General features: G+C 44.7%; 1 long non-coding RNA gene across 1 annotated transcript in view; it reads left to right on the forward strand.

Moving 5' to 3' along the window:
- Positions 1–25759, forward strand: part of LOC148146509 (uncharacterized) — a 44457-nt gene that overhangs the window by 7295 nt on the left and 11403 nt on the right. Inside the window, exon 5 of the long non-coding RNA XR_015760848.1 lies at positions 16468–16576. This is a non-coding gene — a long non-coding RNA (uncharacterized LOC148146509). The remainder of the gene's footprint in view (positions 1–16467; positions 16577–25759) is intronic.

Consider the following 25759-nt stretch of genomic DNA (forward strand, 5'->3'; position numbering starts at 1 on the left):
ATTTGTGGAAAGCTAGGAAAGCAGTGCCCCTCCCTGAGGTATTTATATCATCGTTTGTGACAGGTGAGGTGCTGGAAGACAGGTGTCGTTATTTTAAAAAGGTGGTAAGGAAAGGCCAGGGAACAAGAGAACAGGCAGCCTGAAGTCAGTGGTAGGCAAGTTGTTGGAAGGGATTCTGAGGGATAGGATTTACATGTATTTGGAAAGACCAGGAAAGATTAAGGATAGTCAACATGACTTTGTGTGAGTAATTCTCTCTTTCTAACTTGATTGAGTTTTTTTGAAGATGTGACAAAGATGATTGATGAAGGCAGACTGTGGACGTTGTCTATGTGGACACTGAACGATGTTCCACAAAGCAGACTGGTTAGCAAGGTTAGATAACATGGAATGTTGGGAGAACTAGCCATTTGGATACAAAACTGGCTTGAAGGTAGGAGGCAGAGGGTGGTGATGGAGGGTTGCTTTGTGGACTGGAGACCTGTGAGCAGCAGTGTGCTGCAGGAATGGATATTCGGTCCTCAAATAAATGACTTGGATGTGAATATATGAGATATAGTCAGTGGTTTTACAGAAGACACCAACATTGGAGGTGTAGTGGACAGCGAAGAAGGTTAGTTCAGAATACAACAGGATCTTGATCAGATGGGCCATTGGAGCAAAGAATGGCAGACGGAGTTCAATTTAGACAAATGCGAGGTGCTGCATTTTGGAAAGGCAAATCAGGGCAGGACTTATACACTTAATGGTAAAGTCCTTTGGAGTGTTGCTGAACAAAGAGACCATGGAGTTCAGATTCATTGTTCGTTGTAAGTAGAGTCGCAGATAGGCAGACTAGTGAAGGTGGTGTTTGGTATGCTTATATTTATTGGTCGATGCATTGAATACAGAAGCTGGGGCATCATATTGTGGCTGGACAGGACATTGATTAAGCCATTTCAGGAATTCTGTTTTAAGTTCAAAATCCCCTGTTCTGGGAAGGATGTTCTGAATCTTGAAAGAGTTCAGACAAGATTGACAAAGACTTTGCCAGGGTTGGAGGATTTGGGCTACAAGGAGAGGCTGGGGGTAATTTCCCTGGAGAGTCAAAGACTGAGAGGTGACTTCATGTAGATTTGTAAAATCATGAGGGGCATGGATAAGGTGAACAGCCAGGGTCTTTCCCCCCCCAGGTTAGGTGGTTCCAAAACAAGATCACATGGGCTTAAGTCAAGAGAGCAAAGATTTAAAAGGGATCTGAGGAGCAAAGTTTTCAAGCTGGGTGTGGTGTGTGTATTGGATGAGCTGCCAGATGAAGTAGTGGAGGCTGATACAATTACAACATTTGAAAGGCATCTGATTGGGTAATGAATAGGAAGGGTTTCGAGGGATAGGGATCAATAGCTGGGAATAGGATTCCATTAGTTTAGGATTCCTAGTTGGCATGGACAAATTGGACCAAAGGTCTGTTTCTGTGCTGTACATCTCTATGACACGAATAAATGAAAATAAGATGTGTTCCTCTTTTGTAGAAAGCTAGCAGAAGCACAGATAATTGTATTTGGAGCTGAGAAGGTTAAGCAGTGAGTTTGACCAGCTGCAAATTTGTGTCCAGGATATTTAATTTGCAGAGAGAAGGGAATTGTTAACAATGTCACAATTTTTGTAACTATTTTCAGGTAATTGGCAAATAATATGTGAACATGTGAACATTATTTTATTCAGTAAGGTCTGAGCATCTGGAACAGTCTGATTGGCAGCTGGACACAGACTCAGCAGTTATTCATAAACAGATTTGGAATTTTACTTTTTAGGGGAAGATTTGGGGGGCTATGGGCAAATGGGAAGGGAATTGGGACAGATGTGCAGCATCTCCAGAGGGAGAGAGTACAGTCCCAACGGGCTGAATAGCCCCCAGCCCCTGTGCTCTGTGATACTGCACCATTCACTGAATGATGAACCTCATCCCATGGCAGATAGAGGGAGGATCCCACTACTCACCTCACAATGGGTCTCGTGTGATTGATGTCAGCGCAGGCCAATAGGGGGCAGAGGGCCGTACTGGAGGACCAGGTCGTACCAGTTTGTCTTCCAACCAATCGGAGTGAATGAGGGCATCCTCAAGGCTGGAACTAAAGAAAGGCACATATCGCAGAGATTTGAGAAACTGGAGGACATGAGATAGGGAGCGTTCTGTGGCTGGTGAGGAATTATATAAATAAGGAAGAGTTGTGAGGCTGGATGAGGTGACAGTGATCGGGAGAGTTGAGGATGGAGGAATTTAGAGTTAGTAAGGGTTAGAGTCATCATGTTATACAGCAAGGAAACAGGCCCTGAGGTCCAACCAGTCCATGCCAACCATAATTACAAACTGAACGAATTGTACCTGCCTCCGCTTGGTCCACATCCATCCAAATATTTCCTATTTATGTACTTATCTGAATGTCTTTTAAATATTGTAATTGTATTCACAGCTACCACTTCCTCTGAAAATTCATTCCACATGTATATATTTTTTTAAAACCCTCATGTCTTTTCTCAAACCTTTCTCATTTCTTCTCAAAATGGATGCACCCGAGTTTTGAATCCCCCTCTCCCACCTTATCTACACTCTTTTTTTCTGATTTTATAAACCTCTAATAAGGTCACCCCTCAACCTTGTGCATGCCAGTGAAAAAAATTCCCAGCCTATCCAGCCTCTCCTTAGAACACAATCCCTCCATTCATGGCAACATGCTGGTAAATCTCTTCTGAACCTGCTCCAATTTAATAATATCCTTCCTATAACAGCACAACCAGAACTGGACAGAGTATTCCAGAAGAGGCCTTTCCAACGTCCTGTACATCCTCAACATAACGTCCCAACTCCTGTACTCAAAGGTCTGAACAATGAAGGTAAGTGTGCTAAGCACCTTCTTAACCACCCTGTCTACATGTGACACAAACTTCCAAGACGTGAAGCCCTCGGTCTCTTCGTTCCCATATCACTACTCAAGGCCCTACTTTTATTGAGTGTCAGTACTACCCTCGTTTGTTTTGTCAGGATGTAATATTTTGCATTTATTCCAATCCAAAAGTCCTTCAAGTATAAAGGCAGTAGGAGTATAATTAAGAGGGAAATCAGGAGGCAAAAAGGGGACGTGAGATAGCTTTGGCGAATAGGGTTAAGGATAATCCAAAGGGCTTTTATAAATACATTAAGAACAAAAGGCTAACTAGGAGAAAATAGAGATCAGCAAGGCAGTCTTTGTGTGGGGCTTCAGGTGATGGGCGAGATAGGGAAACAAGTACTTTGCATTAGTGTTTACTGTGAAGAAGTACATGGGCGATATAGAATGTGGGGAAATAAATGGTGACATCTTGAAAAATGTCCATATTACAGAGGAGGAGGTGCTGGATGAGTTGCTAAGGAGCTGGTGCAGGGGAAAATGATTCACATTTTTGGATCATTGTGATCTCCTCTGGAGTAGAGTTGACCTGCATAAGAAGGATGGATTGTATCTGATTTGGAAGGTGTCTAATATCTGGGCAGGGAGATTTGTTAATGCCACTCAGGAGGCATTAAACCAGTGAGGGAGTGGGTGTGATTGCAAATAGATAGTGAGAAAAGAGGTATGTCTGAGGCTGGTGCAGTTCTGAGGTCAAATAGTCAAGGCAGGCAAGGGCAAAGCAGAGGATGAGGTCAGACTGAGCAGTTACACTGCATTTATTTCAATGCAAGAGGCCTGACAGGGAAGGCAGATGGGCTTAGGGTATGGTTTTGAACATGGCACTGGGATATTATGGGTATTACAGAAACGTGGCTCAGGGATGGATAGGACTGGCAGCTTAATGTTTCAGAGTATAGATGCTATAGGAAGAATAGAAACGGGGCCAAGAGAGGAGGGGGAGTAGCGTTTTTTATTAGGGATAGCATTATGTTTGTGCTTAGGGAATATATTCATGGGAGTACGCCCAGTGAAGTTATTTGGGTGGAACTGGGAAATAAGAAAGGGATGATCACCTTATTGGGGTTGTCTGCGTGGATTTCATCCGGGTTCTCTGGTTTCCTCCCACAGTGCAACAATGTGCAGGGTAGATTGGATTATCCAGGCTGAATTTCCCGTAGTGTTCGGGGATGTGTAGGTTGGGTGGCCCTGGAAAATGCAACGTTACAGGGGGAGGTTAGGAGGCTCTGAGCGTCAGTATCGATGTGATGGGCTGAATGGTCTCATTCCACACTGTTGGGATTCTGGGATTCTCTGATAATTCTACTAGTTTTAAAATAGTTACAGAAAATAATAGACCAGATTGTCCAATTTAGAAACTTAACTTTTCAAAGGTCAATTTTGATGGCACAAGGCAAAAACTTTCATCTGACCCCTCAAACCTGCTCTGCCATTCAATAAGATCAGGGTTGATCTTTTCATGGCCTCAGCTCCACATTCCTGCTCTCTCACCATAATCCTTAATCCTTTCCTGTTCACAAATCTACCTTTTGCCTTAAAGGCAAATAAAGTTGATAGCTCAACTGCTTCACTCAGCAGGGAATTCCACAGATTCACAACCCTTTAGCTGAAGAAGTTACTCCTAAACTCAGTCCTAAATCTGCTCCACCTTATTTTGACGCTATGTTCTCTAGTTTCACCCACGCCTGGTGAAAATAAACTCCCTGCTTCTATCTTACTTACTCCCTTCATAATTTTGTTTTTTTACCCCATCCAACCTCCCATTCTTCTAAATTACAATGAGTATAGAACCAGTTTTCTCAATCTCTCCACATACACCAACCCTCTCAACTCCAGGCCCAAACTAGTGACCCTCCTCTGCACCCCCTCCAGTGCTAGTACATCCTTGCTGAAGTAAGGAGATCAAACCTGTACACAGGACTCCAGGTGTGGCCTCCCCAGCACTCTGTACAGCTGCAGCATAACCATCCCTCTAGCAAGGAAGCACAATATTCCCTTCACTGCCTTAATTACCTGCTGCACCTGCAAACCAACTTCCTGTGATTCATGCAGAAGGGCACCCAGCTCCCTCTGCACAGCAGCCTGCTGCACGTTTTCACCATTTCATCATCCAGTTTGCTGTGAGTTCGACCAAAATGGATGACCCCACATTTCCCAACATTGTCCTCCATCTGCCAGATCCTTACCCACTCACATAACTGATCTGTATCCCTGTGCAGACTTACGGTGGCCTCTGCACACATTGCTCTACCTCATCTTTGTATCAAATCTGAACTCTGACACCGTACACTTGGTCCTCAACTCCAAAACATTTGTGTAAATTGTAAACAGTTGTAGTGCCAACACTAATCCAAACACCCGTTTATCCCCATTCTTTACTTTTTGTTGGTTAACCGATCCTATATCCATGCTAATACATTACCCGTAACGCCGTGCAGCCTTTATCTTATACAGCAGCCTTTCATGTGGCAACTTGTCGATTACTTTCTGGAAATTCAGATACACCACATCCACTGGGTCCCCCTTGTCCAACGCATTTGTGATGTCCTCAAATAGTTCAAGTAAATGCGTTAAACATGAGCTGCCTTTCATGAATCCATGCTTTGTCTGCTCAATGGGATAGTTTCTGCCCAGATAACTCGCTACTACTTCCTTGAGAGGTTCAAGCATTTTCCCCACTACAGAAGTTAAACTAATGGGTGTTTTTTTTTAAATAGTGGCAACACATTTGCAGCTTTCCAATCTGTCAGATACGTCCCAGAGTCCAGCAAATTTTCGCGAATTATCTTGAACACATTTGCTATTTTCCCGGCCATCTCTTTTAGCCCCTGGGATGCATTCCATCACGGCCAGGCGCCCCTTTTACCTTTGGGCTGTTACCTTTCCCAACACTTCCTCTTTACTGAGAATGATTGATTCTCTGTCCATATCTGCTATTGCCTCCATAGACCTGTAAAAATGAGACAATGAGAGTACACAGACAGTATGTTCCTGTTAAGGGCAAGGCTGGGAGGCGTAGAGAATGCTGCCTGTCGAGAGAAATTGAGGCTCTGGTCAAGAAAATGAAGGAGGGATATGGCAGGTACAGACAGCTGGGTTTTAGTGGATCCCTGGAGGAGTATAGAGACAGTAGGAGAATACTTGAGGGAAACCAGGAGGGCAAAAAGGGGACAAGCGATGGCTTTGGGAAATAGGTTTAAGGAGAATCCAAAGAGATTCTAGAAATACACTAAGGACAAAGAGTGACCAGGCAGAGAATAGGGATCCTCAAAGATCAACAAGACTGACTATGGAACCGCAGGAGGTTGGAAAGATTCTATATGAATATTACACATTGGTTTTTTACTGAAAAACGATATGGAAGCTAGAGAATTTGCACAAATAAATAGTGATAACTTGGCAAGTGTCCATGTTACAGAGGAGGATACTCTGAATGTCTTAAAATGGATAAAGGTGGATAAATCCCTGGGACCTGATCAGATGTATCCCAGAAATTTGTGGGAAGCTAGGGAAGTTATTGTTGGGCCCCTCCCTGAGATATTTGTGTCATCAATAACCACAGGTGAGGTGCTGGAAGATGTGTGCCATTATTTGAGAAAGGTGGTAAGGAAAAGCCAGGGAACTATAGACCGGTGAGCCTGAAGTCAGTGGCAGGCAAGTTGTTGGAAGGGATTCTAAGGGACAGGATTTGCATGTAATTGGAAAGGCAAATAATTGGGGAGAATCAGCATGGCTTTGTGCATGGACATCGTTAACTTGGACTTCAGGAAGACACAATGTTCCACATAACAACAGACTGGTTAGCAAGTTCAACATCATAGAATACGGGGAGAACTAGCTATTTGGATAAAATTCATCACAGAGATATACAGCACAGAAACAGACCCTTCGGTCCAACCCATCCATGCCAACCAGATATTCCAGCCCAATCTATACCACCTTCCAGCACCCGGCCCATATCCCTCCAAATCTTTCCTATTCATATACGTATCTAGATGCCTTTTAAATGTTGCAATTGTACTAGCCTCCACCACTTCCTCTGGAAACTCATTCCACACACGTACCACCCTCTGCGTGTAAACGTTGCCCCTCAGGGCTCTTTTATATCTTTCCCCTCCCACCCTAAACCAATGCCCTCTAGTTCTGGAAGCCCCCACTCCAGGGGGGAGACTTTGTCTATTTATCTTATTTATCCTGTCCATGCCGCTCATGATTTTATGTACCTCTGTGAGATCACCCCTCAGCCTCCGACACTCCAGGGAAAACAGCCCCAGCCTATTCAACCTCCCCTTGTCGTGATTTCGACCAGGAGCAGATTTGTCTCCAGGATATTTAGTTGACAGAGAGGGAAAGTAGAAAGTTTGTCACAATTTTTAGTAACTGCATTCATGTAACTGGCAAATAATGCAAGGTAAAAATGTGAAGATTATTTTACTGAGTCAGTTCTGAGCATCTGGAACAGTTGAACAACAGCTGAATGCAGATTCAACAGTTACTGTCAAAACAAATTTGGAATTCAACTTTTTAAGGAAAGATTTGGAGGGCTATGGACAGATGGGAGGGGAGTTGGGACAGATTTGCAGCATCTGCAGAGGGAGAAAGTACAGCTCAAATGGGCTGAATAGCCCCCAGCCCTTATACTCTGTGATAATGCCCCATTCACTGTGAATGATGAAGCTCATCCCACCGCAGAGCCATCGAGCCATAGAGATGTACTGCACAGAAACAGACCCTTCGGTCAAACTCGTCCATGCTGACCAGATGTCTTAACCTAATCAAGTCCTATTTGCCAGCACTTGGCATATATCCCTCTATACCCTTCCTATTTATATACCCATTCAGATGCGTTTCAGATGGTGTAATTGTACCAGGCTCCACCACTTGTCCTGACCGAAAATTCCATGCATGCAGCATCCTCTGATTGACAGAAGTTGCCCCTTAGGTCCCTTTTAAATATTTTCCCTGTCAACTTAAACCTATGCCCTCTCTTCTGGACCTGTCTATTTATCCCATTCATGCCCCTCATGGTTTTATAAAACTCAATGAGGTCACCCTTCAGCCTACAACACTTATGGGAGGATCCCACCAACATGACACAATGGGGCCCAGGTGATTGACAGCAGCTGCAGACCAATAGGAGAGTTGGCGTGATCCTCCAGCCAATAGAGGTGAATGAGGGGTGTGGCCAGCAGGCCAACACGTGACCATGAGCTGTGCAGGCGCAGTGTCACTGTGAGGGGGGGACTCAGTGAGTGTGAAGGGAGTGGCATAGACTGGGAGAAAAATGGATTTTGTGGGTACTGGGGCGGTTTATAAACACACGATGTAGGCTGCTTGACATGAATTACAAGCTCCCGCTAAATAAAAACCAGAAAAAACTGTGGATGATGGAAATGATAAACAACAACCAGAAAGTGCTGGAAAAGCTCAGCAGGTCTGGCAGCATCTGTGAAGACAAGTCATAGTTAACATTTCTGATCCTATGAACCTTCCTCAGAACTGATGTGACTGAGGAAAAAATGTTGGTTTATATGCAGAAGGTATAGGTTAAAGAGTAAATGATTGGGAATAGAGCCCAAAGAGAGAGAGAGGAGAAATTGGACAAAGGAGTGTATATCGATCTGGCTGGGGGAGGGTGAATAGCTGTTTATGGGGACTGTTAGTGGCTAATCACAGATAGTGTGTAATAGCAGGCTATATAATAACAAGGCCTGGTGTGTGGGGTAGGGGGCTAGGATGCTAGGACGTGGGAGAGTTCAGCATCTGAAATTATTGAATTTGATATTGAGGCCAAAGGGCTGAAGGGTCCCCGGTGATGAGGTTTTCTTCTTCCAGCTTCATTAACATGTGGCACTGGAAACGCACAGCAGGTCAGGCAGCATCCAAGTAGCTGGAGAATCGACATTTTAGGTATATGCCCTTCATCAGGAATGTGCGGTGTGGGAAAGAGTGCTGAGAAATAAATAGGAGGGGGTGTGTAGGTTGGGGGGGAAGGGAGCTAGGAAGGCAATAGGTAGATGCAGATGGGAGGTAATGGTGAGAGGGTGGAGTGGATAATGGGGAAGGAAGATGGACAGATGGGTCAGTTCAAGAGGCCAGTGCCGAGTTGGAGGGTTGGAGCTAGGATAAGGTGGGGTGAGGGGAGATGAGGAAACATTGATGCTGTGTGGTTGAAGGGTCCCAAGACGGACAATGAGGTGTTATTCCTCCAGGCTTCGGATGGGTCGATTTGGCGATGGAGGCAGCCCAGAATCTGCATGTCCTTGGCGGAGTGGGAGGGGCTGTTGAAGTTGTCGGTCACAGGGCAGTGTGGTTGGTTGGTACGTGTCCCAGAAATGTTCCCTGAAATATTCCGCAAGTTGGCGTCCTGTCTCCCCACTGTAGAGGAGACCACATCGAGAGCAAAGGACTCAATAGGTGAAATGTTTGAATGTAAGAACTATCTCTGCTGAATGTGGAAGGATCCTGTGGTGCCTTGGATGGAGGTGAGGGGAAGGTGTGGGCACAGGTTTTCCACCTCTTGCTATGGCGAGCGAAGGTGCTGGGAGTAGAGGATGGGTTGGTGGGGAGCGTGGATCTAACAAGGAAGTCACAGAGAGAATGGTCTCCGATGAATGCTGAAAGGACTGGGGAGGGAAATATATCTCTGATGGGGTCTGATTGTAGGTGGTGGAAATGGTGGAGGACGATGTGTTGTACCTGGGTGGAATGTGAGGACTTGGGGGATTCTATCCTTGTTGCAGTTGAAGGAGTTGGGTTCAAGGGCGGAGGTGTGGGAAGTAGAGGAGATATGGTGGAGGGTATTGTTGACCACATGGGAGGGGAAATTGCTGTAATTGAAATACGGAGCAATTTGGTATGTTCTGGAGTGTTCTGCCAGTTTGTATCAAGCTTCACTGGAACATTGCAGTAAGTATGAGACAGGGATGTTGCCCAGGGAACAGGCTCGTGTGTTGAAGTGGCAGGCAACTGGAATGTCAGGGTCCTTTTTGCGGCAGAACGTTCATCAGCCACCATTTCCATCACATCCACTGAGATGCTGCCAGACACCAGTTCCTGTTCCCTCCATTAACAGCTATGCACTCTCCCAGCCAAATCGCTATCCAGTCCTTTTTCTTTCCAAATGTTCCTTTGGGCTCTGTCCCCACCTATTATTCACTCTTTAACCCCTATCTCCTTTGCCATTGCACTGGGAGCTAAATTGCCCATAGTTTTCAGAGACGTGTAGGTTAGATGCAAGATAAATATTTGTCTTTACTATTCATCCTGCACTGACTGTGAGTTTTGTTGTGTGAATTCATTTTATGGGATATTAATTGAGACTGGGATCTCAAAAACAGGTTTTTACAGTCGGCAGAGACATCAGGACCTGAATATAATTGGCATTTAACTGTGGAAACAGAAAGGTTTTTCTGTTCTGTTCTGTCTGTGAGAAAATATCATTTAGTGGGCGGCACGGTGGCACAGTGGTTAGCACTGCTGCCTCACAGTGCCTGAGACCTGGGTTCAATTCCTGCCTCAGGCGACTGACTGTGTGGAGTTTGCACGTTCTCCCCGTGTCTGCGTGGGTTCCCTCCGGGTGCTCCGGTTTCCTCCCACAGTCCAAAGATGTGTAGTGTCAGGTGAATTGGCCATACTAAATTGCCCGTAGTGTTAGGTAAGGGGTAAATGTAGGGGTATGGGTGGGTTTCACTTCGGCGGGTCGGTGTGGACTTGTTGGGCAGAAGGGCCTGTTTCCACACTGTAAAGTAATCTAAATCTAATCTTCAATACTTTTGTAAAGCAAAAATCAGAGAAATGGACAAATTTGTGGCTGGATCACCCTTTGGGTGTGTGCTCTGTTCTGGGCCCTGCAGCTGAGGAAGGGGATATTGCCCTGAAAGGGAGCACAGATTTATCCAAATTGCACCTCATCTCTTTGCAGGAACTGTCAGATTTAGTCCCCAATCACCCACTTCGTAATGTTAACCTGTAAATTCTTTATTTTCAGTTCTCTGCAAACTACCCATTAAAATTCCTATGGACTAAAATTCCAGCATCTTTTCAGGTGGAATGTTCCAGATTCTGACAACTGAAAATGACAGGGCTGTACTGAGAATGCTGCTTGGCTCAGTGAGTGTGTTTTGGAGTTGGGTGAAAACAATGAGATGAGACAGGGAGAAGGTGAAGCTGAAACTCAGGTTTAGTTCAGGCCATTCAGAAATTCACATGGCCCCAATGGGAATAGCCAATTTTTATGAGATACCTGCTGAATATTTTGTAACAGATTTTAAAGTATAACATGTCAGCTTAAGTAACGGTCGGGGATTTAGATTATAATGGACATGCTTGAAGTGAAGAAAGGTTGCTAGCTCATTTAAGTTCTCGCGATGGGAGAACTAGCTGAATCTAGAGAGACATTGTTACAGGAGACCTCAGATCCACGGTATTCTTCTCTTGTACAATGTGGGAAATAAGGGATGCTTCCAGTGTCCCTGGCGACAATATGTGCAGGAAGTGTGCCCATCTGCAGTTACTGGGAAACTGCTTTTCAGATCTGAAGCTGCGAGTGGACTCACTGTAGCTCATCTGCAATACTGAGGATGTTATGGACACCACGTTCAGTGAGTTAGGAAAGGGAATGGATGACTATCAGATCAAGTAAAAGGCTCAGGAAGGAAATGCAGGAGTTCCCAGTGATCATCCCGTTATCAAACAGATACTGTATCCAGCTTCGGATTCTGCAAAGAACAGGAGGAAAGAGAGTGACGGGGATTCAATAGTCAGGGGTACAGACAGGCACTTCTGTGGCCACAGACATGAATCCAGGATAGTATGTTACCTCCCTGGTGCCAGGATCCGTGATAGCATGGATAGGTTATTGGACATTGTGGAGCTGGAGGGTAAACAGCCAGTGGTGGTGGAATCCTCTCACGATGCAGACTGTGTATCATTTACATTCTCCACTGCTTCTCACTCATGTCTGCTTCAAAAAAAGGGAATCACTAGAAACACGGAATAAAATGGGGTCAGAGTCTCTGATATTAAACTGTTGAACACAATGCCCCCATCTTCTCCATATTGGTCATCAAGCACACATGCCCGCTGCGATCATCTAATACCTTTTTGATATTAGAATAGATGATAGATGATTGGTTAATGTTTTGGGAAGGCAAATGAGCAGAGAGGTTTAGTAGGAAATTCTGGAGCTCAGGGTGCAGGAATCTGAGTTAAAAATGGGCTATCCTCAAGGCTGGAATTACAGAAAGGCACTTAGCAGAGAGATTTGTGGGGATCGAGATTACAGAGATAGGGAGGATTGTGTGATTGGAGGATGTTACAGAGATGCTTATGATAGCAGAGATAAGGAAGAGTTGTGAAGCTTCATGAGGTGACAGTGATAGGGAGAGTTGTGAACACGAAGACACCGAGAGTTAGAGTTTGAAAGGTATATATCATGGAAACGGACCCTGTGGTCTAACCAATCCATGTCGACTATAATTCCACCTAAACTAATCACACCTGCCTCTGCTTGGCCTATATCCCTCCAAATATTTCCTATTTATGTACTTATCCAAATATCTTTTTAAGTATTGTAATTGTATTCACAGCTACCACTTCCTCTGGAAGTTCAACCCATAAGTGCAAAAATAGAAAAACTCATGTCTTTTTAAAATCTTTGTCATCTCTTCTCAAACTGTATGCACCGGTGTCTTGAATCTCCCTCCCATGCAGCTATTCATCTTATCTACACACTCCATGCTTTTATAAACCTCAAAAAAGGTCACCCCTCAACCTCCTAATCTCCAGTGACAGACATCCCAGCCTATCCATCCTCTCCTTCTAAAACAATCCCTGCATTCATGGCAACATCCTGGGAAACATCTTCTGAACCTTCTCCAATTTAATAACATCCTTCCTCTAACAGGGGGACCAGAACTGAACACAGTGAAGAGGCCTCACCAACATCATGTATAACCTCATGACAGTGTCCCAACTCCTATACCTAAAGGTCTGAGCAATGAAGGTAAGCGTGCTAAACACCCACTTAACCACCCTGTCTACATGTGACACAAACTGCAAAGACCTGAACCCCTCGGTCTCTTTGTTCCACATCACTATTCAAGGCCTTACTTTTAATTAGTGTAATTAATTAATGAGGCTAAAGGAGATGTTTGTTTTATTAAATATAATATCTTACATTTATTCAAATTAAATTCCATCTGCCACATTTCAGCCCATTCACCCAATTGATCAGGATCCCTCTGTATTCATGGATAACCTTTTGTTACTGTCGACCTTAACAGTTTTTGATGTCACCCACAAACAAACCATGCTTTGTATATTCTAATTCAAACCATCTACACACATGACAAACAAAATGGACCCAGCACCGATTCCTGGAGAACACTGCTGGTCATGGGCCTCCAGTGTGAAAAACAACCCTCCACTATTACTGGCTCCTATTGTTAAGCTAATTTTGTATCCAGTTGGCAAGCTCTTGCTGAATCCCATGGGATCGAACTTTACAACTTCGTCTACCCCTGCACAACCTTTTTAAAGGCTTTACTAAAGTCCAAATAAACAATGTCTGCCGCTCTGCCCTCATCGATCTTCTTGGTGACTACCTTAAAAATCTCAATCAGGTCTGTGAGACACCCTGTTAAGTAACCATGGTGAGTGTCCCTAATCATTCCTTAACTCTCCAAATACATGCAAATCCTATCCTTCTGAATCGCCTCCTACGGCTTACCCACCACTGAGGTCTACAGTTCCTAGGCTGCTCCTTATATCCCTTCTTTAACAAAGGTACAACATTAACCACTCTCCAGTCATCAGGCAGCTCACCTGTAGTTATCGATTATACAAATATTTCTCCATGGTGCCCACAATTACCTCTCACCCAAACTGTTCCCGTCCTATCACTTCCGTCACTTGCCCTGTCTGATCAGACAAGAAAAGGTCAGGTGTTGCTTGCTTCCTGATAGGAACATTTAAATATTGATAAAGAACATTTCTTGAACTCATTTAACACATTCTTTACCAACCAAACCTTTCACACTATCGTAATCACCTACTACTATAACCTTATTGTTGTGACTGTATACCGGAGATCTCTCTGTATATTTGTTCCTTATATTCTCCCTGATTATTGCAGCGTCTATAGTGCCATCTGACCAAGGTGATTTTTTTTAAAGTTTGAAAACACAATTTTGTTTTTAAAAAAGCTTTCCTCTGCGATTTAAATATAAATCTCTTTTTGTTTATTCACTCAGATGTGGATGTTTACCCTGAGGGCAGTTGGGATCTAACCACATTGCTGTGGGTCTGGAGTCACATGTTGGCCAGACCGGGTGAGGATGACAGTTTGCTTCCCTAAAGGGCATTAATGAACCAGATGGGTTTTTTCCTAACAGTCGACAATAGTTTCATGGTCATCATGAGCCTTTTCATTAGAGAATTTACTGATATCAGATGCCACCATCAGCCATGATGCTACCATCTAACCCTATCCCTCGGAAGATTGCTCATATTACTCGTCTAGCAAGAATATCATCTGGCCATTGCCTCCCTTTTTAGCAATGTATTTTTTAAAAAAAGCTCCATCATTCTACGTGTACAATTTGAGGTAAAATTACACACACGCAATTTCTGAAGCTGGAGAGGGATTACAGAGACAGGGAGGGATGTGGGTCTAGTGGGGGATTGTTGTCCAAACATCACTGTGGTGTACATGGACTGCAACATTTCACGGAGGCCGTTCACCACCATTTCTCCAAGACACTTAAAGGTGGTCAATAAGTACTGGTCTGGGCAGCAAAGACAACCTCCAGTGAATAAAACCGAGCAGTGACCTCTCCCAGCTGACTTCTTGTGAAGGTATGAACCTCTCTGGAAATGCAGCTTGGAGAAAAGAGAAACAAACAGTGACATTTCACAGCTGCCTTCAGAGAGACCTCGCTCTGTGAGCTGCTCACAGCCGGGATCAGCTCAGTGGGTTTCAGTCTCTTGAAACATCAATTTTAGACGGTTTTATTATATTAATAGTGAGAAAGGTGAGGGTTTCTTTTTCATGTCTTTCGGTCTGTTGTTAAAATGTTTAAAATATAAAGCGTAAGCATTAAGTTATTCTCAGGCAGTATTTTTCGAGCAGTAAGACTGTGCCTTTGTCTTGGTCTGTAGATTGTTAAGGCGGAGAGATGGCCTGTTGTAGAGTGGTGTGCTGTTCCTGTCGGATGTTGGAGTCTAGAGAGAGTTTCAATGATCCTGATGATTGTGTCTGCAGGAAGTGTCTTTGCAAATCCTATCAAATCACATGGATTGGTGAAGGAGTGATTAAAGGCAGTGAGGAATTGACAGGGGTCAGGGGTGTGAGAGGTGGCAGTCTCAGGATTGCAGGATACTGCAGATACAGTCAGGTAGGTGGGTTACCTCCAGGAAAGCTAGGAGGGGTAGGCAAGTACTGCAGGAATATCCCCTGAGTGGTTATCCCCAGCTCAAACAAGTGTACTGTTTTGGAAAATGTAGGGGGTAATAGATTTTCTGGGGAATATAGCACTGACAGCCAAGTTACTGCAACTGAGACTGGCTCTAACATAATGTAAGGTATACCCAGTTCCACGCAAACGATGGTGATAGGGGACACTCTAGTCAGGGGCACAGTCTGCCATTTCTGCAGCTGACAGTGAGACATCAGAATGGGGTGGTGCCTCCCAGATGCTAGGGTCAGTGATGCCTTGGAGAGGGTGCAGAATATTCTCAAAGGGGAGAATAGCCAGTGGGAGGACATTGTACATTGGTACCAATGGCATAGGAAGGGGAAAGTATGGGGTCCTGATGAGCAGGGAGATTTGCTAGTTCCACTCGGGAGGGAGTTGGGGTAAACCTAAAGAGATAGTGAGAAAAGAGGTATGTCCGAGGCTGGTACTGTTCAGATTAGACTGTCAAGGCAGGCAAGAGCAAGCCACAGAACAAAGCGGGACGGACCAATTACACTGAATTCATTTCAGTACAAGAGGCCTGACAGGTCAGGCAGGTGGGCTCAGGGTATGGTTTTGAACATGGCACTGGGATATTATAGCAATTACAGAGGCATCACTCAGGGATGGATAGGACTAGCAGCTTAATATTCCAGGGTGTAGATGCGATAGAAAGGGGGCAACAGTACAGGGGGAGTGGCATCTTTGATTAGGGATAACATTACAGCTGGGCTTCGGGAGGATATTCCTGAGAGTACATCCAGGCAAGTTACTTGGGTGGTACTGAGAAATAAGGAAGGGATGACCGTCTTACTGGGATTGTATTATAGACTCTCTCCCAATAGTCAGCGGGGAATTGAGACACAATTTTACCAGGAGACCTCAGTTATCTGTAAGAATAATATGGATGCAATGATAAGGGGTTTTAACTTTACAGCACTCCGAGGCCATGTTGGTAGTGTTAAGGGCTTGGATGAAAAGGTATTTGTTCAGTGTGTACGAGAACGTTTCAGATTCAGTTTGTAGGATGTACCTACTAGAGAAGGAACAAAACTTGACCTGTTTTCTTTATTCATTCACAGGATGAGGCTGTCACTGGCTCGGCCAGCATTTATTGCTTCGTTTAACCAGAGGGCAGTTAAGAATCAACCACGTTGCTATAGGTCTGGAGTCACATGCAGACCAGACCAGGTAAGGATGGCATTTTCCTTCCCTAAAGGTCATGAGTGAACCAGATGGGATTTCCCAACAATTGACAATGGATTCATTGTCGTCACAAAATTAATTTTTCCAGATATTTATTGAATTCACGTTCCAAAATCTGCCGTGATGGGATTCAAACCCATGTCCCCAGAACGTTATCTGGTTCTCGGGATTAACTGTCTAGCGATAATTTCACTCCCTCATCACTGCCACTTCGAAAATGAGGCAGGGTGAGTGACTGAGTTATCAGTGGGGCAGCACATCAGCACCAAAGATCTTGTGGCTTAGTGGTTAGCGCTGCTTCCTTAGCACCAGGGACCTGGGTTTGATTCCAGCCTCGGGCGACTCTGTGTTGGAGTTGGCACGTTCTCCCCAGTGTCTGTGAGGGTTTCCTTCGGGTGTTCCAGTTTGCTCCCACAGTCCAAAGATGTGTAGGTTAGTTGGATGAACCATGTTAAATTTCCCATAGTGTCCAGATGCAGTAGATGAGGTTTTGGGATGTGCAGAGAAATCTCTGCCTGATGTGAAAAGATCCTTTTCAGGTCTTGGACAGAGGTCAGAGGGAGGTGTGACCGCATGTTTTATATCTCCCGTGGCGGCAAGGGAGGGTCAAGGGTGTGGAGCATGGGTTGGTGGTAGGGAGTGGACCTAACAAGGGTGTTGCCGAGGGAATGGTCTCTGTGGAACGCAGATAGGGGTGAAGAGGGAGATATGTCTGTGGTGGTGGGATCCAACTTTAGGTAGCATAAATAACAGCGGTTAATGCACTGTATCTGGAGATTAGTGGGGTGGAAGGTGAAGATTGCAGGGTTATAATCTTTTGTGGTTGAAGAGGTGGGATAAAGGTGCAGGAAGTGGAGGGTACGCATTGGAGGGCATTGTTGATCAAGTGAGAGGGAAATTGTGGTCCTTGAAGTAGGAGGCATTTCTGGGATGTCCTGGGGTGGAATTGCTCCTCCTGGGAGCAGATATGGCAGAAGCAGAGGAATTGGGAGTACAGGATCACGCTTTTATACTTGAGGGAAATCAGGAGAGCAAAAAAAAGACATGAAATAGCTTCAGGCACTGGTTTAAGTAGAATCCAAAGACATTAAACAAATATATCACAGACAAAAGATTAACTGGACCAGAGAATAGGACCCCTTAAAGATCAACAAGGCTGTCTATGGAACCACAGGGAGTGGGAAAGGTATGCAAATATTTCATGTCATTTTTTACTGGAGAAGGATATGGAAACTCGAGAGTTTGGAGAAATAAACAGAGATAACTTGAAAAGTGTCCATGTTACAGAGGAGGTGGTACTGGATGTCTTAAATGGCATCAAGGTTGATAAAGTCCTGGGACCTGATCAGGTGTATCCCAGAACTTTCTGGAAATTGAGAAGTGATTGTTGGGCCTCTCCCCAGGTAATTGTATCGTTGATAGCGACAGGTGAGGTGCCATTATTTTAAAAAGATGGTAAGGAGAGGCCATGGAACAAGAGAACAGTGAGCCTGAAGTCAGTGGCAGGCAAGTTGTTGGAAGGGATTCTGAGGGACAGGATATCCATCTATTAGGAAAGGTAAGGAATGAATGATCAGGGAGAGTCAATGTGGCTTTGTACATGCCCAATTGTGTCTCACTAACGTGACTGAATGTTTTGAAGTGACAAAGAAAATTGATTAATCCAGGCGGTGAATGTTGTTTATATGGACATTCAACAAGGTTCCACAAAGCAGACTGGTTAGCAGGGTTAGATAACATGGAATGCAGGGAGAGCATGCCATTACAAAACTGCCTTGAAGGTAGGAGACAGAGAATGATGGAGGGTTGCTTTGCGGACTGGAGGCCTGTGGGCAGCAATGTGTTACAAGGATCGATATTGGGTCCTTAAATAATTGACTTGGATGTGAATGTGCAAGGTATGGTCAGTAGGTTTACAGATGGCACCAAAATTGGAGGTGTAGTGGACAGTGAAGAAGGTTAGTTCAGAATTCAACAGGATCTTGACCAGATGGGCCAATGGAGCAAGGAATGGCAGACAGAGTTCAATTTAGATAAATGTGAGCTGTTGGATTTCGGAAAGGCAAATCAGGGCAGGACTTGTGCACTTAATGGTAAAGTCTGGGGAGCATTGCTGAATAAAGAGACCTTGGAGTCCAGGTTCATAGTTCCTTGAAAGTCGAGTCACAGGTAGGCGGGGTAGTGAATGCAGTGTTTGGTACACTCCCCGTTATTGGTCAATGCATTGAATGCAGCTGTTGTGACGTCATATTGTGGTTGTATAGGACATTGATTAATGCTCTTCTGCGATTCTGTTTTCAGTTCCAATCTCCCTGTTCTCGGAATGATGTTGTGAAACTTCAAAGGTTTCAGAAAAGGTTTGCAAGGACTTTGCCAGGGTTGGACGGGTTGAGCTATTGGGAAATGCTGAATAGGCTGGGACTATTTTCCTGGAGAGTTAGAGACTGAGAGGTGACCTTATAAATGTTTATAAAATCATGATGGATCTGGATAAGGTGAGCAGTCAGGGACTTTTTCCCAGGTTCTGTGGGTTCAGAACTAGAGGACACAGGCTTAAGATGAGAGGGAAAAGATTTAAAAGGGATCTTAAGGCATCTTTTTCTCAATGAACAGAGTTATCAGAATCTGGAACATTCCACCTGAAAAGCTGCTAGGATTTGAGTCCATAAGGAGTTTACATGTTAACATTATGAATTGGGTGATTGGAACTAAATCTGACAGTTCCTACAAAGAAATGAAGTGCAATTTGGATCAATCTGTGCTCCCTCTCAGGCCAAAAAAGTCCCTGAGCTCCAGGTTGCCTGCCACTTTAACACATGAGCGTGTTCCCTGGCCAACATCTGTCTCATGCTTAGGTGCAGTGTTCCAGTGAAGCTTGATGCAAGCTGGCAGAACACTCCAGAACATACCAAATGGACCATATTTCAAGGACTGCAATTTCCCCTCTCATGTGGTCAACCCCAATGCCCTCCAGTGTATCTCCTCCACTTCCGACACCACTGCCCTTGAACCCCACCCCTCCAACCCTTAACTCACACACATTGTTATCACATTGCCTGCCATTACACACTACCCACGATTAACCACTAATTGTCTCCGTTGACAGCTATCCCCCACCTACATCACTCCACAATTGGAGCTGCCAAGGACACAAACCTCTGGAATATCCTCCCTAACCCCCTCTGTCCTCCTTTAAGATTGTTGGGCCTCTCCTGAGATATTTGTATCATTGATAGCGACAGGTGAGGTGCCATTATTTTTAAAAAGGTGGTAAGGAAAGGCCATGGAACAAGAGAACAGTGAGCCTGAAGTCAGTGGCAGGCAAGGTTGTTGGAAGGGATTCTGAGGGACAGGATATACGTGTATTTGGAAATGTTTAGGAAGAGTTAAAGTGGCTTTGTTTGTGCAAAATCGTGTCTCACTAACTTGAGTATTTTTTTTCTTGAAGAAGTGACAAAGATGATTGATGATGGCAGCCTGTGAACGTTGTCTCCATGGGAATTGAACAGGGTTCCACAAAGCAGACTGGTTAGCAAGGTTAGATAACATGGAATGCTGGGAGAACGAGCCATATGGATACAAAACTGGCTTGAAGGTAGGAGACAGAGAGTGGTGATGTAGGGTTGTTTTGTGGACTGGAGGCCTGTGAGCAGCAGTGTGCTGCAGCAATGGATATTGGGGCCTTCAATAAATGACTTGGATGTGAATATATGAGATATGGTCAGAAGGCACCAAAATTGGATGGGTAGTGGGCAGTGTAGAAAGTTAGTTCAGAATACAACAGGATCTTGATCAGATGGGCCATTGGAACGAAAAATGGTAGACTGAGTTCAATTTAGATAAATGTGAGCTGTTGTATTTTGGAAAGGCAAATCAGGACAGGACTTATGCACTTAATGGTAAAGTCCTGGGGAGTGTTGCTGAACAAAGAGACCTTGGAGTTCAGGTTCATTGTTCCTTGAAAGTAGAGTCGCAGGTAGGCAGACAAGTGAAGGTGGTGTATGGTATGCTTATATTTATTAGTCAATGCATTGAATACGGAAGCTGGGACGTCATATTGTGGCTTCACAGGACATTGATTAAGCCATTTCAGGAATTCTGCTTTCAGTTCGAATATCCCTGTTCTGGGAAGGATGTTATGAAATTTGAAAGGAGTCAGACAAGATTTGCAAAAACATTGCCAGGGTTGAAGGATTTGGGCTACAGGGAGAGACTGGGGCTATTTTCCTTGAAGAGTCAAAGACAGAGGTGACTTTATGGAGATTTATAAATCATGAGGGGCATGGATACGGTGAACAGCCGGGGTCTTTCCCCCCCAGGTGAGGTGGGCCCAAAACAAGAGCACATGGGCTTAAGTTGAGAGGGCAAAGATTTAAAAGGGATCTAAGGGGCAAGTGGTGTGGTGTGTGTGTGTGGAATGAGCTGCCAGATGAAGTAGTGGAGACTGATACCATTACAACATTTGAAAGGCATCCGTGAATGGGATGGGTTTTGAGGGATAGGGCCCAATAGCTGGCAAATGGGACTCCAGTAGTTTAGGATTCCGAGTCGGCATGAACGAATTGGACCGAAGGTCTGTTTCTGTGCTGTCCATCTCTATGACACTAATAAATTAAGATGTGTTCCTCTTTTGTGGAGAGCGAGCAGAAGCACAGATAATTGTCCTTGGAGCTGAGACGGTTAAGCAGTGATTTGGACCAGGTGCAGATTTGTTTCCAAACAATTAATTTGCAGAGAGAGAGGAATTGTTAGCACGATCACAATTTTTCGTAACTACTTTCAGGTAACTGGCAAATAATGCAGAGTGAAAATGGGAACATTATTTCACTCAGTAAGTTCTGCGCACCTGGAATAGGCTGAACGGCAGCTGGACACAGATTCAGCAGGTGTTCGCAAACAGATTTATAATTTTACTTTTTAAGGAAGGACTTAGTGGGCTTTGGGCAAGTGAGAGGGGAGTTGGGACAGATTTGCAGCATCTCCAGAGGGAGAGAGTACAGTCCCAATGGGCTGAATAGCCCCCAGCCCCTGTGCTCTGTGATACTGCCCCATTCACTGTGAATGATGAAGCTCATCACAGGGCAGAGAGAGAGAGGATCCCACCACTTACCTCTCAATGGGGCCCGGCTGATTGATCTCAAACAAGTACACTGTTTCGGAAAGCGTCGGAGGTCACCCTCTCAGGGGCATATCGCACTGACAAGCAAGGTACTGGTACAGAGACTGGCTCCAATGTAATGTGAGGTATATGAGGTTCCTGGTGATCGATGGTGATAGGAGATTTTCTGGTATAGGGCACAGACTGCCGTTTCTGCAGCTGACAGTGAGACATCAGAATGGGTGGTACCTCCCTGGTGCCAGGGACAAGGATGTCTCGGAGAGGGAGCAGAGTATTCTCAAAAGGGAGTATGATCAGTGGGAGCTCATTATACATTAGTACCAATGACATCGGAAGAGGAAAGGATGAGGTTCTGACGAGAGAATATAGCAAATTATCCTGGAGGATAAAAAGTAGGTCTTCGTGGGTAGTAATATCTGGATTACTCTTTGTGCCGCATGCTAGTGAGAGTAGGAACAGCAGGATAGAGCAGATGAATGTGTGGGTAAGGATCTGGTGCAGGGGAGAAGGATTGCCATGTTTGGATCATTGGAATCTCTGCTGGGGTAGAATTGACGTGCATAAGAAGGATGGATTGTACCTGAATTCGAAGGTGTCTAATACCCAGGAAGGGAGATTTGCTAGTGCTACTCAGGAGGCATTAAACCAGTGAGGGAGTGGGGGGTAAACCTAAAGAGATAGTGAGAGAAGAGGTATGTCTGAGGCTGATACAGTTGAGAAGTTAGACAGTCAAGGCAGGCAAGGGCAAGGCACAGAACGAGGTGGGACAGAGCAGTTTCACTGCATTTATTTCAGTGCAAGAGGCCCGTCAGGGAAGGCAGATGAGCTGAGGATATGGTTTTGAACATGGGACTGGGATATCATGGATATTACAGAAACGTGGCTCAGTGATGGATAGGACTGGCAGCTTAATGTTCTAGGGTGCAATGGGAAGGATAGAAAGGGGGACGAGAGGAGGCAGAATGGCGTTTTGGATTAGGGATACCTTTATAGTTGTGCTCAGGGAGGATATTGGGAGTATTTCCAGTGAAGTTACTTGGATAGAATTGGGAAATAAGAAAGGGATGATCACCTTGTTGTGGTTGTCTGCTTGGGTTTCGTCTGGTTGCTCTGGTTTCCTCCCACAGATGTGTAGGATGGGTGGGTTATCCAGGCTGAATTGCCCATAGTGTTCAGGGATGTGCTGGCCAGGTGGATTGCTCATTGGAATTGCAACGTTATAGGGGTAGGGTAGAAGGCTCTGATGTTCAGTGTGGATGTGATGGGCTGAATGGCCCGCTTCCACGCTGTCTGGATTCTCTGATAATTCTACTAGCTTTAAAATAGTTACAGAAAATAATAGACCAGATCTAATAGGTAGCCTTCTAAATTGGACAATTTCGATGGCACAAGGTAAGTAAGAACTTGCAAAATTTGTTTGCGGGAGGTTATTTCCAGGGAAAGGGATGGCTGGACAAAAGAGTAACCAGGCAGAGAATAGCAACCCTCAAAAATCAGTAAGGCTGTCTATGGAACCGCAGGCGGTGGGAGAGATTCTGTAAGTATTTCACATCAGTTTTTACTGAAAAATGATATGGAAGCTAGAGAGTTTGGAGAAATAAATAGTGATAATTTGGCAATTGTTCATATTATAGTGGAGGAGCTACTGGATGTCTTAAAAAGCAGAAAGGTGGATATATCCCAGGAATCTGAGCAGGCGTATCCCAGAACTTTGTGGGAAGCCAGGGAAGTGATTGCTGGGCCCCTTGCTGAGATATTTGTATCATCAATTGCCACAGACAAGGTGCTGGAAGATGGGTGCCATTATTTGAGAAAGTTAAAAATCACACACCAGGTTATAGTCAAACAGGTTTATTTGGAAGTGTGCTTCCATTTAAACCGTTTGGACTATAACCTGGTGTTGTGTGATTTCTAACTTTGTACACCCCAGTCCAACACTGGCATCTCCAAATCATTATTTGAGAAAGGTAGTAAGGAAAAGCCAGGGAACTATAGACCGGTGAGCCTGAAGTCAGTGGCAGGCAAGTTGTTGGAAGGGATTCTCAGGGACAGGATTTACATGTCATTGGAAAGGCAAGAAAAGATTAGGGATAGTCAGCATGGCTTTGTGCATGGAAGTCATTAACTTGGACTTGAGAAAGACACAAAGTTCCACATAACAGGCTGGTTAGCAAGTTCAACACCATAGAATATAGGCGGAACTAGCTATTTGGATACAAAATTGTTTGGAAGATCAAAGAGTCATAGATGTACAACACAGAAGCAGAGACCCTTCGGTCCAACCAGTACATGCTGACCAGATATCCCAACGCAATGTAGACCCACCTGCCTGCACCCGGCCCATATCCTTCCTATTCATATACCCAATAAGATGCCTTATAAATGTTGCATTCGTCCAACCTCCACCACTTCCTCTGGCAGCTCATTCCATACACGTACCACCCTCTGTGAAAACGTTGCCCCACAAGTCTCTTTAAAGTCTTTCCCCTCTCACCCTAAACCTATGCCCTCTAGTGCTGGGATCCACCACCCCAGGGAAGAGACTTTGTCTATTTATCCTATCCATGCCCCTCATGATTTTATATACCTCTATAAACTCACCTCTCAGCTTCCGACGCTCCAGGGAAAATAGCCCCAGTCTATTCAAAATCTATTCAACCCCCAGCTATGCTCAAATCCTCCAATCCTGGTAACTTTCTTGTAAATCTTTTCTGAACCCTTTCAAGTTTCACAACATCCTTCCGATAGGAAGGAGACCAGATTTGTACGCAATATTCCAATAGTGGCCTCACCAATGCCCTGTACAGCCACAACATGACCTCCCAACTCCTGTACTTAATGTTCTAACCATATGCCGCCTTCACTATCCTATCTACCTGTGGCTACACTTTCAAGGAGCGATGAACCCGCACTCCAAGGTCTCTTTGTTCAGTAACACTCCTCAGGACCTTACCATTAAGTGTATAAGTCCTGCTAAGATTTGATTTCCCCAAATGCCACTCCTCAGCTCATTCACTCATCTGATCAAGATCCCGTTGTACTCTGAGGTGATTGTTTTCACTGTCCACTACACCTCCAACTTTGGTGTCATCTCACTAACTATGCCTGCTATGTTCACATCCAAGTCATTCATATAAATGACGAAAAGTAGTGGATCCAGCACCGACCCTTGTGGCACTCCACTGGTCACAGGCCTCCAGTCTGAAAAACAACCTTCCACCACCACCCTCTGTCTTCTGCCTTTGAGCGAGTTCTGGATCCCAATTGGCTAGTTCTCCCTGTATTCCATGAGCTCTAACCTTGCTGAGCAGTCAGTGTCTTGGTGGAGGGTGCTTTTAGGACTGGAAGCCTGTGGTGAGCAAAATGCTGTCAGGCTGGGTGCTGGGTCCATTGCTTTTTGTCATTTATATCAATGATTTCCATGTGAATATAGGAGCTATGGTTAGTAGGTTTACAGTAGACACCAAAATATGAGGTGCAGTGGACAGTAAAGTTACCTCAGAGTACAATGAGACTCCGATCAAATGGGCTGAGGAGTGGCAAATGAAGTTTAATTTTGATAAATGTGAGGTTCTGCATTTTGGAAAAGCAAATCAGGGCCGGACTTCTACACTTAATGGGAAGGTCCTGGGCAGTGTTGCTGAACTAAGAGATCTTGGAGTGCAGGTTCATAGTTCCTTGAAAGTGGAATCATAGGCAGGGTAGTGAAGAAGGTGTTTCGTATTCTTGCCTTTATCGGTGAGTGCATTGAGTACAGGAGTTGTGATGTCATTTTGCGGCTGTACAGGACATTGATTCAGTCACTTCTGGAATTCTGCTTTCAGTCCTGGTCTCCCCACTATCGGAATGATATTGTGAAACTTGAAAGGATTCAGAAAAGATGTGCAAAGATGTTTCCAGGGTTGAGGGATTGAGCTATAGGGAGAGGCTGAATAGGCTGAGGCTGTTTTCACTGGAGAATCGGATGCTGAGGGGTGACCATAGAGGTTGATAAAATCGTGAGGGGCATGGATAAGGTAAACAGCTCGGGTCTTATTCCTGTTTAAGTG

Source organism: Chiloscyllium plagiosum, unplaced genomic scaffold (genome assembly GCF_037043375.1).
Source record: "Chiloscyllium plagiosum isolate Xiang-an unplaced genomic scaffold, Cpla_swu_hap1 HiC_scaffold_21, whole genome shotgun sequence".
NCBI classification, from domain to species: Eukaryota; Metazoa; Chordata; class Chondrichthyes; order Orectolobiformes; family Hemiscylliidae; genus Chiloscyllium; species Chiloscyllium plagiosum.